This window comes from Salmo salar, chromosome ssa19 (genome assembly GCF_905237065.1).
Source record: "Salmo salar chromosome ssa19, Ssal_v3.1, whole genome shotgun sequence".
In the NCBI taxonomy this organism is placed as follows: domain Eukaryota; kingdom Metazoa; phylum Chordata; class Actinopteri; order Salmoniformes; family Salmonidae; genus Salmo; species Salmo salar.
The window spans coordinates 27,005,329-27,019,114 of NC_059460.1; the positions used below are offsets into that span (position 1 = coordinate 27,005,329).

A 13,786-nucleotide genomic window follows, 5' to 3' on the forward strand; every position below is an offset into this window, starting at 1 on the left:
ATAGAAGTAGCTGCATCTCAAATAGCACCTTATAAAGTGCACCTCTGGTCAAAAGTAGTGCACTATACACTGAGTGTACAAGACATTAGGAACTCTTTCCATGACATAGACTGACCGGGTGAATCCAGGTGAAAGCTATGATCCTTTATTGATGTCACCTGTTAAATCCACTTCAATCAGTGTAGATGGGGAGAAGGCAGGTTAAAGAAAGATTTTTAAGCCTTGAGACAAGTGAGACATGGATTGTGTATGTGTGCCATTCAGAGAATGAATTGTGTCATGACATGACTACCATTAATGGGATGACTGTTATTTTATCAAATCAATTAACTATGTTTAGTTATTACGTGATTCAATTAATCACGTAACAATTAACTCATGAGTTGCGCAGTGGTCTAAGCCACTGCATCTCAGTGCTTGAGGCGTCACTAAAGACACCCTGGTTCGAATCCAGGCTGTGTCACAACCGGCCATGATTGGGAGTCCCATAGGGCAGTGCACAATTGGCCCAGGGTCTTTTTTAATTATTATTACCTCATATCAGTCTCATTCTGAACGTTGTTGACTTTAAATCTGCACAAACCCTAGTCTAAATGATTATTCAGCGATACACAAACTGGCTTAATTACTTATTTACTAACTAACTAAATAATCACACAGAATTACGTAAACACACACAGTATAGGTTGAATTGATTATTAACATAATGCAATGAAAAGTCCCTAGTGGACTAACCCGATATGACGGCTGGATACACAATGAAAGGGGTGGGGAAAGAAAGAGCGGGAGAAGGAGAGACAAAGGAATTCAACTATTGTACATACAGTTGAATAATTGCACCCTAACAAATCGCTCATTAGGATTTAGAAATGCAACAAATATTTACGCTTAGATGTCTTTGTCTGTCGTCTCTCTGTTGAAACCCCTCGATCCGTCTGTGACGAATAGTTTGACAGAAAGTCTAAGTTTCTGATTGTCCACCAGAGGTAATATTAGGGAAAGGGGGATACCTAGTCAGTTGTACAACAGAATGCCTTCAACTGAAATGTGTCTTCCACATTTAACCCAGCCCCTCTGAATCAATGTCCTTAGTAGTTGTAGTAGTAAGCTTTCTTTGTTCTGGAAGTGTTCGTTAGACTGGATACATCAGGCGTTCCAATGGTCGTTTGATTGGGAAATGTTCTTCTTTTCTCGTCACGTTACATGCAAAGCTGCAGCCAGTGCCTGTCTATGCCTAGTCTTCTTCTCTGTTGAGTTTCAGAGGGTCTTACCATTTCATAACATTCAGCTCGGTCACGCTGCACGTATACTGGTCTAGTAGTTTTAAACCATTTTACACGCCAGTAGCAACCCAGCAATGTACTGGTCTTGTAGTTTTTAAACCATTTCGTAAAGTGTGAACAAAATTCTCACGTTCTCTGGTCTCAATGGTTGATTATTCAGAGCACAGCTAGGACCCCTTTACACACCGGCGGCAACCCGGCATGTTTTGGTCTAATGTAAATTTCGTTAGCAGTCCTTTTATGCCCTCGCCTTGGAGGGCGGTTCCATCACGTTGCCACAATGTCTGTGCTCACGTAGGCGTGGTTACTGACTTGCCAAAAGTGTATATGAAAAACAATGATCTCATTTAGAAGGCTAAAATAATGTTTCATCTTCTCACAAATAGTTTCATATTTAACCATATAAGTTCCACAACATTTAGATGAAAATCTGAAAAACTGGGACGTATAAATTTGTAGAGTTACTGTTATTTTAGGTATACCATCCTTAATGATATCACAAAACAACAACTGATTTAACATGATTATTGTTTGGATCCCCACCAACAAAAGATTGAAGTGCCTTTGAACAAAGTATGGTAGTGGGTGCCAGGCTTACCGGTTTGTGTCAAGAACTACAACTCTGCTGGGCTTTTCACACTCAAAAGTTTCCTGTGTGTATCAGGAATGGTCCACCAACCAAAGGACATCCAGCCAACTTGACACAACTTTAGGAAGCATTGGAGTCAACATGGGCAAGCATCCCTTTGGAATGCTTTCAACACATTGTAGAGTCCATGCGCTGACAAATTGAGGCTGTTCTGAGGGCAAAAGGGGGTGCAACTTAATATTAGGAATGTGTTCCCAATGTTTTGCACACTCAGTGTAAGCCCCCCGCCCACTCAGCCTGTTTTTTCAAACTTCCTGGTAGTTAGCTATGCGAGAAAAAGTACATTACAAAGTGACTATTCAGGACCTTTAAACAGATTGGAATAGTTTATACAAATGTATGTTATTTATATTTGAGTAGTATAAGATTGATTAATCAATGCAAAAACATATATTGAAATCAATCTCAACTAGAGCATGCTGGGAAATATGATAATGATGGTTGTGGTTTTGGTTCAACTCTGGTTATTAAAATTAACACTAGAGTTATTTCACGCCCTGAGTGTTAATTTAACTTTTGAATCAACACTAGAAATGTTACTCTGAAAAACCATACCAGTTAACACTGGTCAATTTGCTGTATGCTATGAAAGGGACAGATCTACAGGTTTCCATACATTTCAAAAACCTTTTAGAATTCTGAAGAACTGTAGATGCCATGTCAAGAACACTACACTTAACTCAAAGGTTCTATATTGGGCAAGAGTTCTCCAATGAACCTTAACAGCTGAGGAAGAACCATTTAGGAACTATTTTTTTAGTGTAGGGAATAGAGACTGAGACTAAGAGCAGTTCCTCAAAGAGACCCCAGGACCCCACATGTGACTATATTTCAAGGAGCAGAAATAGGCTTAAATTGAAATGCTTGCTCTTATCTTCTCCGTTTTTGGGGGGAGGATGGATTCGGTGCATGTTTCCTCTTTCATGCTATTTCTCACAGCTTCCCAAAGGACTACGTTTGGGATGAGAACTAAGACAGTGCAGCTTTGAATTTTCGCCAAAACAAACTTTTCTTAGCCGAACACGTAACAGTATTGAATGTCTCTTCAACCAATAATTTCTGGTTTGAGAGTCTCTTATTAATTTTTTTATTTTACCTTTATTTAACTAGGCAAGTCAGTTAAGAACACATTTTTATTTTCAATGACAGCCTAGGAACAGTGGGTTAACTGCCTTGTTCAGGGGCATAACGACAGATTTGTACCTTGTCAGCTCGGGGATTCGAACTTGCAACCTTTGTTACTAGCCCAATGCTCTAACCACTAATGCTCTAACCACCCTGCCGCCTAATTGAGCACTTTGCCTTACAACAAGCTTATTTAATTGTTTTGTTTTTGGTTAAATATCAACATCGTTTTTCTCTATCCTGTTCTGTTTTTAGTAAAGACCTGTAGTTGCATGGAGGACAACAGGTGTGGATTTAAGGACCGGTGAGTCATGATGTTGAAGAGGAGACAATAAAGTGGGTGAGTTAATTTATACTTGCTTTATAACTGTATTGCAATCCCCAGGGCTACATTTTTGCAGGCAAGAAAAAAGATACACGTTCTCATCTGAAGGCTGGGCTGCAGTACTGATACCTTATAGCATACTGTCTTCCTATGAACAACTTACATATTCTGTACACACATGTTTTGACTGGGTCACACCGATTCTATTAACACCGTTGGTATATTAGCCATGATCTGGTCTGTCCAGGCTGCGTCTGACTGTCATCATTATTCACACCAACACACGTGTTTTTTTTTTATTCAACTTTGACCTTTCTGACTGAACATTGCATGTGATGGCCACAACCTTGCCATAACCCCCAGTGAGAGTCAATTAGTCATGACACGCATGGACAGAATCTCACTGGAGTGTGGGAGTCTGTCAGGCAGAGATGGAGGGAGGGATGGAGGGAGAGAGAATGAGAGGGGGGGAAGAATAAAGGATAGGAGTCAGACAGGGAGTGGGAGGCAGAGATGGATAGAGGGATAAAAGAGAGGGAGAGAGACTGGGGGAAAGAGTGAGATTGGGGCTGAATCATCCATGCGCTCTTTGTGTCTGTCGTCTCAGCAGCTCTCCAGTAGCCATGACCTTTTTCTACACGGTTCAGAACATTTAATGATATTTGGTGGCACAACAGATGTTGGACCCGAGATTATAAGAGTTTAAACTCCAAAGAAAGATGGAAAAGTGTTTGTTTGGAGATAAAAAGTGCTGAACTTGTTTACTCTCTGCCAGCCATATTCAAACCAACTCTCGCTATGCTCCGAGAGATTGAGAAGAGATACAACAAAAAGTCACATTTAAGTGCTCAATTCTATGTGTTGTAGACTGTCACATATGCCAAACTTGCCACCTGCTATCATGAAAGAGGACCGCAATGGAAATAAGTTGTATGCTTTTTGGGTTTATCCTCAATGATTCTTAATCAAGTACATAACTTTGGATGTGTACCTAGTTTTAAATGATCAAATAAACTAAACTAGAGAAATACATATTTACGTGTGGAACTTCCAAGGCCTATGTGTACTGTATGCAGTGCTTGAATTGGACCGGTACACTCTTAGAAAGAAAGGGTTCCAAAATGGTTATTTGGGGAGGGATAGTGTTCAACCAAGAAACATTTTGATCAGAAGAACCCTTTTAGGAATACAATGGTTATTTTTAAGGCAATGGTTTCTACCTTGAACCTATAACATCCTAAGAACCATTTTTGGAAGAAAGGGTTATTTGATGACTCTGGAAGGCAAGAAGGATTCTTTGTAGGCAAGAAGGGTTCTACAAAGAACCATATACAATACTTCCCAGCATGCTCTGTTGCAGGGAGATGTTCAGAAATGTTTGTTTTAGTGTAATATGTGTTTTTGCATGTACATTGATTGAGTGATTAATTTTTTGCTACACAAAGATAAATAACATTCAGTTTTCTAAACTAATCCAATCTATTAGTAATTGGGTGTATTGTACCAACTGGTTGTTCCAGTCTAGAGGATTGAGGTTGTCTCGGTATTCCATCTTCCCTACCCTGGCTGAATGCAGGTTGTGGGTGATTAAGAATTCCACTTGTAGGCTAGTCTTACTCTGTCTGGATTCCAAAAGAAATCCCTTTACAAGCCAGCATAATGTGACTTGCAGGACTGACTTGGCCTGTAAACCAGGAGATTCTTAACACCATTATGTTAGAGTATAACTATGCCCTCAAAGAAAGGCCTTATGATATATGTTTATTTATTTTATTTATTTCACATTTATTTAACCAGGTAGGCAAGTTGAGAACAAGTTCTCATTTACAATTGCGACCTGGCCAAGATAAAGCAAAGCAGTTCGACACATACAACAACACAGAGTTACACATGGAGTAAAACAAACATACAGTCAATAATACAGTAGAAAAATAAGTCTATATTCAATGTGAGCAAATGAGGTGAGATAAGGGAGGTAAAGGCAAAAAAGGCCATGGTGGCAAAGTAAATACAATATAGCAAGTAAAACACTGGAATGGTAGATTTGTAGTGGAAGAAAGTGCAAAGTAGAAATAGAAATAATGGGGTGCAAAGGAGCAAAATAAATAAATAAATACAGTAGGGGAAGAGGTTGTTGTTTGGGCTAAATTATAGATGGGCTATGTACAGGTGCAGTGATCTGTGAGCTGCTCTGACAGCTGGTGCTTAAAGCTAGTGGGGGAGAGAAGTGTTTCCAGTTTCAGAGATTTTTGTAGTTCGTTCCAGTCATTGGCAGCAGAGAACTGGAAGGAGAGACGGCCAAAGGAGGAATTGGCTTTGGGGGTGACCAGAGAGATATACCTGCTGGAGCGCGTGCTACAGGTGGGTGCTGCTATGGTGACCAGTGAGCAGAGATAAAGCGGGACTTTACCTAGCAGGGTCTTGTAGATGACCTGGAGCCAGTGGGTTTGGTGATGAGTATGAAGCGAGGGCCAGCCAACGAGAGTGTACAGATCGCAGTGGTGGGTAGTATATGGGGCTTTGGTGACAAAACGGATGGCACTGTGATAGACTGCATCCAGTTTATTGAGTAGGGTATTGGAGGCTATTTTGTAAATGACATCGCCGAAGTCTAGGATCGGTAGGATGGTCAGTTTTACGAGGGTATGTTTGACAGCATGAGTGAAGGATGCTTTGTTGCGAAATAGGAAGCCAATTCTAGATTTAACTTTGGATTGGAGATGTTTGATGTGAGTCTGGAAGGAGAGCTTACAGTCTAACCAGACACCTAGGTATTTGTAGTTGTCCACATATTCTAAGTCAGAACCGTCCAGAGTAGTGATGCTGGACGGGTGGGCAGGTGCAGGCAGCGATCGGTTGAAGAGCATGCATTTAGTTTTACATGTATTTAAGAGCAGTTGGAGGCCACGGAAGGAGAGTTGTATGGCATTGAAGCTCGTCTGGAGGGTTGTTAACACAGTCTCCAAAGAAGGGCCAGAAGTATACAGAATGGTGTCGTCTGCGTAGAGGTGGATCAGAGACTCACCAGCAGCAAGAGCGACATCATTGATGTATACCGAGAAAAGAGTCGGTCCAAGAATTGAACCCTGTGGCACCCCCATAGAGACGACCAGAGGCCCGGACAACAGGCCATCCGATTTGACACATTGAACTCTATCAGTGAAGTAGTTGGTGAACCAGGTGAGGCAATCATTTGAGAAACCAAGGCTATTGAGTCTGCCGATGAGGATGTGGTGATTGACAGAGTCGAAAGCCTTAGCCAGGTCAATGAATACGGCAGCACAGTATTGTTTCTTATCGACGGCGGTTACGATATCGTTTAGGACCTTGAGCGTGGCTGAGGTGCACCAATGACCAGCTCTGAAACCAGATTGCATAGCGGAGAAGGTGCGGTGGGATTCCAAATGGTCGGTAATCTGTTTGTTGACTTGGCTTTTGAAGACCTTAGAAAGGCAGGGTAGGATAGATATTGGTCTGTAGCAGTTTGGGTTAAGAGTGTCCCCTCCTTTGAAGAGGGGGATGACAGCAGCTGCTTTCCAATCTTTGGGAATCTCAGACGACACAAAAGAGAGGTTGAACAGGCTAGTAATAGGGGTTGCAACAATTTCGGCAGATAATTTTAGAAAGGGTCCAGATTGTCTAGCCCGGCTGATTTGTAGGGGTCCAGATTTTGCACCTCTTTCAGAACATCAGCTGACTGGATTTGGGAGAAGGATAAATGGGGAAGGCTTGGGTGAGTAGCTGTGGGGAGTGCAGTGCTGTTGACCTCGGTAGGGGTAGCCAAGTGGAAAGCATGGCCAGCCGTAGAAAAATGCCTATTGAAATTCTCAATTATAGTGGATTTATCGGAGGTGACAGAGTTTCCTATCCTCAGTGCAGTGGGCAGCTGGGAGGATGTGTTCTTATTCTCCATGGACTTTAGTGTCCCAGAACTTTTTTGAGTTTGTGTTGCAGGAAGCAAATTTCTGCTTGAAAAAGCTAGCCTTGGCTTTTCTAACTGCCTGTGTGTAACGGCTGTCGTATAGAGGGGACCAAGCCGCAGCGTGTTGAGTGCTCATAATGACGTATATTAACCTCTCTAGGGTATGTGGGACGAAATCGTCCCACCTACTCAACAGCCAGTGGAATCCCGTGGCGCATTATTCAAATACCTTAGAAATGCTATTACTTCAATTTCTCAAACATATGACTATTTTACAGCATTTTAAAGACAAGACTCTCGTTAATCTAACCACACTGTCCGATTTCAAAAAGGCTTTACAACGAAAGCAAAACATTAGATTATGTCAGCAGAGAACCCAGCCAGAAATAATCAGACACCCATTTTTCAAGGTTGCATATAATGTCACAAAAACCAAAACCACAGCTAAATGCAGCACTAACCTTTGATGATCTTCATCAGATGACACTCCTAGGACATTATGTTATCCTGTTAGGGCTAGGGGGCAGTATTGACACGGCTGGATAAAAAACATACCCGATTTAATCTGGTTACCACTCCTACCCAGTAACTAGAATATGCATATACTTATTACATATGGATAGAAAACACCCTAAATTTTCTAAAACTGTTTGAATGGTGTCTGTGAGTATAACAGAACTCAAATGGCAGGTCAAAACCTGAGAGATTCCTTTACAGGAAGTGGCCTGTCTGACCATTTCTTGAACTTCTTTTCCATCTCTATCATTTACTAAGGATCTCTGCTCTAACGTGACACTTCCCACGTCGTCCATAGGCGCTCAGAGCCCGGGAAAAAACAGAATGTCGTCATTCCAGCCCCAGGCTGAAACACATTATCGCCTTTCTCAAGTGGCCGATCAAGGGACTCTGGGCTTATGCGCGTGACCCGACCGCCCCCGCCTTTGGGATTTTTTCCTCTGTTTGCCGAAAAGGAGATTCCCTGTCGGAATATTATCGCTTTTCTACGAGAAAAATGGCGTAAAAATAGATTTTAAACAGCGGTTGACATGCTTCGAAGTACGGTAATGGAATATTTAGAATTTTATTGTCACGAATTGCGCCATGCGCACGACACTTCTTTACTATTTCGGATAGTGTCTTGAACGCACGAACAAAACGCCGCTATTCGGATATAACGATGGATTATTTTGGACCAAAACAACATTTGTTATTGAAGTAGCAGTCCTGGGTGTGCATTCTGACGAAGACAACAAAAGGTAATCAAACTTTTATAATAGTAAATATGATTATGGTGAGTGCTAAACTTGCCGGGTGTCTAAATAGCGAGCCCGTGATGCCTGGGCTATGTATTTAGAATATTGCAAAATGTGCTTTCACCAAAAAGCTATTTTAAAATCGAACATATCGAGTGCATAGAGGAGGTCTGTATCTATAATTCTTAAAATAATTGTTATGCTTTTTGTGAACGTTTATCGTGAGTAATTTAGTAAAATGTTAGCGAATTCCCCGGAAGTTTGCGGGGGGTATGCTAGTTCTGAACGTCACATGCTAATGTAAAAGCTGGTTTTTGATATAAATATGAACTTGATTGAACAAAACATGCATGTATTGTATAACATAATGTCCTAGGGTTGTCATCTGATGAAGATCATCAAAGGTGAGTGCTGCATTTAGCTGTCTTCTGGGTTTTGGTGACATTATATGCTGGCTTGAAAAATGGGTGTCTGATTATTTCTGGCTTGGTACTCTGCTGACATAATCTAATGTTTTGCTTTCGTTGTAAAGCCTTTTTGAAATCGGACAGTGTGGTTAGATTAACGAGAGTCTTGTCTTTAAATAGCTGTAAAATAGTCATATGTTTGAGAAATTGAAGTAATAGGATTTTTAAGGTTTTGAAAATCGCGCCACAGGCTGCCAGTGGCTGTTACGTAGGCGGGACGAATTCGTCCCGCCTAGCCCAGAGAGGTTATACAATACATGCATGTTTTGTTCAATCAAGTTCATATTTATATCAAAAACCAGCTTTTTACATTAGCATGTGACGTTCAGAACTAGCATACCCACCGCAAATTTCCGGTGAATTTACTAAATTACTCACGATAAACGTTCACAAAAAACATAACAATTATTTAAAGAATTATAGATACAGAACTCCTTTATGCAATCGCGGTGTCCGATTTTAAAATAGCTTTTCGGCAAAAGCACATTTTGCAATATTCTGAGTAGATAGCTCGCCATCACGGGCTAGCTATTTTGACACCCACCAAGTTTGGCACTCAAACTCAGATTTACTATAAGAAAAATAGGATTATCTTTGCTGTTCTTCGTCAGAATGCACTCCCAGGACTTCTACTTCAATAACAAATGTTGGTTTGGTTCCAAATAATCCATAGTTATATCCAAATAGCGGCGTTTTGTTGTGCGTTCAAGACACTATCCGAAGGGTAATGAAGGGTGGGTAACGAAGGGTAGCGAAGGGTTTCGTGACAAAACATTTCTAAATATTCCATTACCGTACTTCAAAGCTAGTCAAACGCTGTTTAAAATCAATTTTTATGCGATTTTTCTCGTAAAAAAGTGACAATATTCCACCCGGGAGACGTCCTTTCCGTTCAAAGACTCAAAATCTAAAATGGACTCTTCACGTGCATGCGCGCACCCGTCTCATTGTTCTCAGATCGACCACTATCCAAATGCGCTACTGTTTTTCAGCCATGGGCTGCAAAGTCATCATTCAACGTTCTGGCGCCTTCTGAGAGCCTATGGGAGCCTTAGGACGTGTCACGTTACAGCAGAGATCCTTTGTTTTCAATAAAGAGAGTGTAGAAGGCAAAGAAATGGTCAGAATCTTCTCAGGTTTTTGCCTGCCATATGAGTTCTGTTATACTCACAGACACCATTCAAACAGTTTTAGAAACTTTAGGGTGTTTTCTATCCAAATCAAACAATTATATGCATATTCTAGTTTCTGGACAGTAGTAATAACCAGATTAAATCGGGTATGTTTTTTATCCGGCCGTGCAAATACTGCCCCCTATCCCAAACAGGTTAAACTCTGAACACTAAAGAAAATAACAAAGAGAAAAACGATCAGCTAACAGTTCTGTCAGGTATTAACATCTACACAGAACACAACTAAACAGAAATCAACTGCCCACAAACACAATAGAAAAAAACCCAATTTAAATATAATCTCCAATTAGAGACAACGCGAACCAGCTGCCTCTAATTCGAGATCATCCCAAAAAACGGCAACATAGAAATAGAAAACTAAAACTAAACATAGATATAGAAAACATAGTAAAAACACCCCCTGTCACGCCCTGACCTACTCTACTATAGAAAATGACATCTTACTAGGGTCAGGACGTGACAGTACCCCACCCCCCCCCAAAGGTGCAGACTCCGAATGCAACATAAAACAACAAATGAACCCACAAAACAAAAGGGAGGGTAGGGAGGGTGATAATTGTCTATGGCGGCTCTAGTGCAGTACCCAGAACCTTACTATCCAGCAGATCCTCCAGCAGCGGAGGTGGCTCTGGTTCGGGGCGTAACCCCTGCTCTGCCCGCAGATCCCTCTGCTTCTGTAACACCGGACCGTGGATTGTCATCGGAGGAACCGGACTGTAGATCATCGCCGGAGGCTCTGGACTGCAGGCCGTCACTAAAGACCCTGGGCTGGGGAGCGTCGCCGGAGGCTCCGGGCTGGGGAGCTCCGGACTGGGGAGCGTCGCTGGAGGCTCCGGACTGGAGAGCATCATTGTAGGTTCCGGACTAGGGACCGTTACTGCAGCCTCCATGCCATTGATCATCAATACCGTTTCTGTGCCATGGATCATCACTGGAGGCTTCGTGCCATGGATCATCCCTACAGGCTTCTTGCCATGGATTATCCCTACAGGCGCCGGACCATGGATAATCCCTACAGGCTTCTTGCCATGGATTATCCCTACAGGCTCCGGGCAATGGATTACATTAGGAGGCTTCGTGCCATGGAACATCCCTACAGGCTCCAGGCCATGGATCATCACTGGAGGCTTCGTGCCATGGATCATCTCTACAGGCTTCGGACCATAGATTATCACTGGAGGCTTTTCTGGTGGAGCTGGAACTGGTCTCACCGGACTGGAGAGACGCACTGAGGACCGGGTGCTCAGAGCAGGCACCACCCAGTACGTCCTCAGGCAGAGGACGAACTGGGCTATGGAGGCGCACTGGAGGGAGAGTGTGAGGAGCAGGCACAGGACGTACTGGGCTATGGAGGCGCACTGGAGGGAGAGTGCAAGAGGCAGGCACATGCTCACCACAATAAGCACGGGGAGTTCACTCAGGTCTCACCCCTGGCCCAGCCAAACTATCCGTGTGCCCCCCCAAAAACATTTTTTGGGGTCTGCCTCTTGTTCTTCCCCGGTAGGCTACGATACCTGTCTATTACCTGGCCCCAAGTCCAGTTTGTCCTTTCGGTCCACTCCTTCATCGACCAGGTATCCATCTCTACCCGGGAACGCCGCTTGATCCAATCGTGGTGGATAGTTCTGTAACGGCTGTCCCATAGAGGGGACCAAGGCGCAGCGTGTTGAGTGCTCATAATGACGTTTATTAAACTCAGAACACTAAAGAAAATAACAAAGAGAAAAACGATCAGCTAACAGTTCTGTCAGGTATTAGTCTACATAGAACACAACTAAACAGAAATCAACTGCCCACAAACACAATAGAAAAAAACCCAACTTAAATATGATCTCCAAATAGAGAGAACGCGAACCAGCTGCCTCTAATTGGAGATCTTCCCAAAAAACGCCAACATAGAAATAGAAAACTAGAACTAAACATAGAAATAGAAAACATCGAAAAACCACCAAAAACACCCCCTGTCACGCCCTGACCTACTCTACTATAGAAAATGACATCTTACTAGGGTCAGGACGTGACACTGTGTATATTGGTTTCTAACTTCCTTGAAAAGTTGCATATCACAGGGGCTGTTCAATGCTATTGCAGAACGCCACAGGATGTTTTTGTGTTGGTTAAGGGCAGTCAGGTCTGGAGAGAACCAAGGGCTATATCTGTTCCTGGTTCTACATTTCTTGAATGGGGCATGCTTATTTAAGATGGTGAGGAAGGCATTTAAAAAAAATAACCAGACATCCTCTACTGACGGGATGAGGTCAATATCCTTCCAGGATACCCGGGCCAGGTCGCTTAGAAAGGCTTGCTCGCTGAAATGTTTCAGGGAGCGTTTGACAGTGATGAGTGGAGGTCATTTGACCGCTGACCCATTATGGATGCAGGCAATGAGGCAGTGATCGCTGAGATCTTGGTTGAAAACAGCAGAGGTGTAATTAGAGGGCAAGTTGGTTAGGATGATATCTATGATCAACATCAAGGCGGTGACCCGATCCTGTAGGTTCATGCTCTACAACATTCGCAGAGTACGACCCTGCCTCACACAGAAAGCGGCGCAGGTCCTAATCCAGGCACTTGTCATCTCCCGTCTAGATTACTGCAACTCGCTGTTGGCTGGGCTCCCTGCCTGTGCCATTAAACCCCTACAACTCATCCAGAACGCTGCAGCCCGTCTGGTGTTCAACCTTCCCAAGTTCTCTCACGTCACCCCGCTCCTCCGCTCTCTCCACTGGCTTCCAGTTGAAGCTCGCATCCGCTACAAGACCATGGTGATTGCCTACGGAGCTGTGAAGGGAACGGCACCTCCATACCTTCAGGCTCTGATCAGGCCCTACACCCAAACAAGGGCACTGCGTTCATCCACCTCTGGCCTGCTGGCCCCCCTACCTCTGAGGAAGCACAGTTCCCGCTCAGCCCAGTCAAGACTGTTCGCTGCTCTGGCACCCCAATGGTGGAACAAGCTCCCTCACGACGCCAGGACAGCGGAGTCAATCACCACCTTCCGGAGACACCTGAAACCCCACCTCTTTAAGGAATACCTAGGATAGGATAAAGTAATCCTTCTAACCCCCCCTTAAAAGATTTAGATGCACTATTGTAAAGTGGTTGTTCCACTGGATATCATAAGGTGAATGCACCAATTTGTAAGTCGCTCTGGATAAGAGTGTCTGCTAAATGACTTAAATGTAATGTAAATGTATGAGGGTGCCCGTGTTGACGGCTTTGGGGTGGTACCTGGTAGGTTCACTGATAACATGTGTGAGATTGAGGGCATCAAGCTTAGATTGTTGGATGGCTGGGGTGTTAAGCATGTCCCAGTTTAGTTCACCTAGCAGCATGAGCTCTGAAGATAGATGGGGGGGGCAATCAGTTCACATATGGTGTCCAGAGCACAGCTGGGGGCAGACGGTGGTCTATAGCAGGCGGCAACGGTGAGAACTCTGCAGGCTATCTCTGCGGTAGATTGCAACACTGCCCCCTTTGGCCATTCTATCTTGTCTGAAAATGTTGTAGTTAGGGATGAAGATTTCAGAGTTCTTGGTGGACTTCCTAAGCCAGGATTCAGACACGGC

At 43.3% G+C, this 13,786-nt stretch overlaps 1 protein-coding gene across 3 annotated transcripts in view; it reads left to right on the forward strand.

Annotated features, from left to right (window-relative positions):
• LOC106578647 (disks large-associated protein 1) overlaps positions 1 to 13,786 on the forward strand; it is a 287,047-nt gene that overhangs the window by 74,904 nt on the left and 198,357 nt on the right. For all 3 annotated transcript variants that reach the window (XM_014157684.2, XM_045702177.1, XM_045702178.1), the window contains exon 2: positions 3,313 to 3,397. The gene's annotated coding sequence lies outside the window, so the exon portion shown is untranslated. The remainder of the gene's footprint in view (positions 1 to 3,312; positions 3,398 to 13,786) is intronic.